Raw genomic sequence first — 2,500 nt, 5'->3', positions numbered from 1 at the left:
GCAGCTGAGGCCCACTCGTTGCCTGCAGATACAGTCAATCACGGGGATCGACCGGCAGCGAGACCGTACGAATGCACTCGTGATTCGTGAAATGATGCAAACCTAACTGCACTCGACCGGAGGGAGCCAGCCCACTGATGACCAGTCACCAGCAGGTCAGACGCCCGCCGACACAGGCAGTCTACAACGATGCGGACACACGGATGAACCGCTGCAGTCACCCTACACAGCACCCGTCACTAGGAGCAACGCTGGAACTCGTCTCGTATGTAATTAAGCGTGACTTTTTTTGCCACAACACCCCACTTCACGACCTATCAACACGCTCATTTGTACGACACTCTTGTTTGGTTGCTTATCTAGCCCACGTGGTCACATTGTTCAATTCGTCTGCACTTGTATGGTAATTGCTTGCGATATATTGCTCAAATTTTCGCGCTACGCGCGTTCATTCCTTCATTCGTCTGCACTTGTATGGTAATTGCTCCAATTTTCCGGCGCGCAAATCCCCTCTGCAATGTTCCCATCTGCACTGTTCCCCGTCTGCACCCTTCCATTCCGCTAAACATACAGTTCAAGTTATACATGGCTAACATACAGTTACAATACAATACTGGAGATTGCACAATCTTTGCAACACAAATAGAAACAAGTGTGTTGAGCACTGTGGTTCCTTATTATATATGGGATGTGCTCATACATTTAAGTAGTAAAACAGACCACAGTGTGTGTACTCAAATTCCATATAAGGAAGGGTAATGCTCTATGCTTTTACTGTCTTGTTGCAAAGATTCTGTATAGTATTATATATAGTACACTCACTCACTCACTCACTCACTATATTGCAGCACAACATCTATTCGCCAGCAGCCAGCCAGCCAGCCAGCCAGCCAGCCACCCACCTCTTACTATTCATCAGTCAGTCGGTCGGTCGGTCGGTCGGTCGGTCGGTCGGTCGGTCGGTCGGTCGGTCGGTCGGTCGGTCGGTCGGTCGGTCGGTCGGTCGGTCGGTAGGTAGGTAGGTAGGTAGGTAGGTAGGTAGGTAGGTAGGTAGGTAGGTAGGTTGGTGGGCCGGCCAGTCAGCCAGCTACAACATAGCTTCACAAGCTACACAACAATTGCTGCTTTAACTACCAGCTGCAGCTTCTAATTATAACTACCCATTGAAGCTACTTTGTAACTAGGCGCTTTGTAAGGGGCCGCTTTGTAACTAGGCAAGGACTTCATTACACTAACATTAATTTTTTCCACCACGAGGACTTTAGGCTGGAAAATAGAAATAATAGGGCCTTAAGTGCTCGTTGACTTTACACTCCATGAACATTACAACTTTTTACCCACTACTTTTATTCCCACTTGAATTTACTGTACATTATTTGCGTATTGTTAGCAACGTACAATACAATACTACTTGAAGATAAGCTTGATATTGTTATGATCAAATGAAGCATGGCTCAATGAAGGTATATATAACTCACTCACTCACTCACTCACTCACTCACTCACTCACTCACTCACTCACTCACTCACTCACTCACTCACTCACTCACTCACTCACTCACTCACTCAGGGAAAATATTTAAATTTCCTGCTACAGTGCTGCTACATTGCAGCCCATAAAATCTGCACATTTCCTGAGGTGTCCTGCAAGTGTCCTGCAACCTACTTACAAAGGATAGTGCAACGTTTCCTGTATAGTTTCCTTTACTATTCCTGAAGTAGTTCAGGACTTGTGTAACATTCATAAGTCTACAGGAAATTTTGTATTTGTAAAGTATAAGAAATTTTGATATTTTTCCTGTGTCACTCACTATAATTAGGATAGTTATAATTATACGTGCGTAATTATACAATTACTGTTTGCAAGTAGCCATCATCACATACTTCAGTTGCTTGCAGTGCCATGACTATAATGACAAAGGCAGGGATCAATTGTAAAACTGTTGCTATCACAAAAAGAAAGTTTCGTCTTTGCGGTTTGGTAATGATCAACGAGGATTTAAGGCTGCAGTTTTCATATTTTTGGGCCTTAACTGCTCGTTGTGAAATATTCTGAAAACAAACAAAAATAAGAATGCAGAAGCCTACAACACCTGCTGTTCCCAGGCGGTCACCCATCCAAGTACTGGGCAGGCCCTACGTTGCTTAACTTCGGTGATCAGACGAGAACCGGTGTTTTCAACGTGGTATGGTCGTAGACACAAGTCAATGCATATCTCATGTACTTATGTGTGAAGTTCAGAAATATACTCGACTTAATTTAATTGCTGTGGAGGGAGTGGGCCGGGAGGGAGTGAGTGAGTGGAGTGGAGTGGAGTGGAGTGGAGTGGAGTGTACTTCTCTGTACTTACTGGTATTATACAACTATGGACTTACTGATAATTATAATCATACTCTAGCTATACAACTATCTACTAACTATCTACTATCTACTGTCTACTTCAAGCTTGCTTACTTACTTACTTACTTACTTACTTACTTACTTCACTGGAAACATGCA

General features: G+C 43.9%; 1 non-coding gene across 1 annotated transcript; it reads right to left on the bottom strand.

The window, feature by feature from the left end:
• Window positions 1-2,081: 2,081 nt before the first annotated feature.
• LOC135332576 (5S ribosomal RNA) lies at window positions 2,082-2,200 on the bottom strand. Its single transcript, XR_010393425.1, has one exon. It is a non-coding gene; the product is annotated as a 5S ribosomal RNA (ribosomal RNA).
• Between the last annotated feature and the right edge of the window lie 300 nt (window positions 2,201-2,500).

Source organism: Halichondria panicea, chromosome 2 (genome assembly GCF_963675165.1).
Source record: "Halichondria panicea chromosome 2, odHalPani1.1, whole genome shotgun sequence".
Taxonomy (NCBI): Eukaryota; Metazoa; Porifera; class Demospongiae; order Suberitida; family Halichondriidae; genus Halichondria; species Halichondria panicea.
The sequence above is the reverse complement of the archived record's forward strand: the minus strand, read 5'-3'. Positions and strand labels throughout refer to the sequence as shown.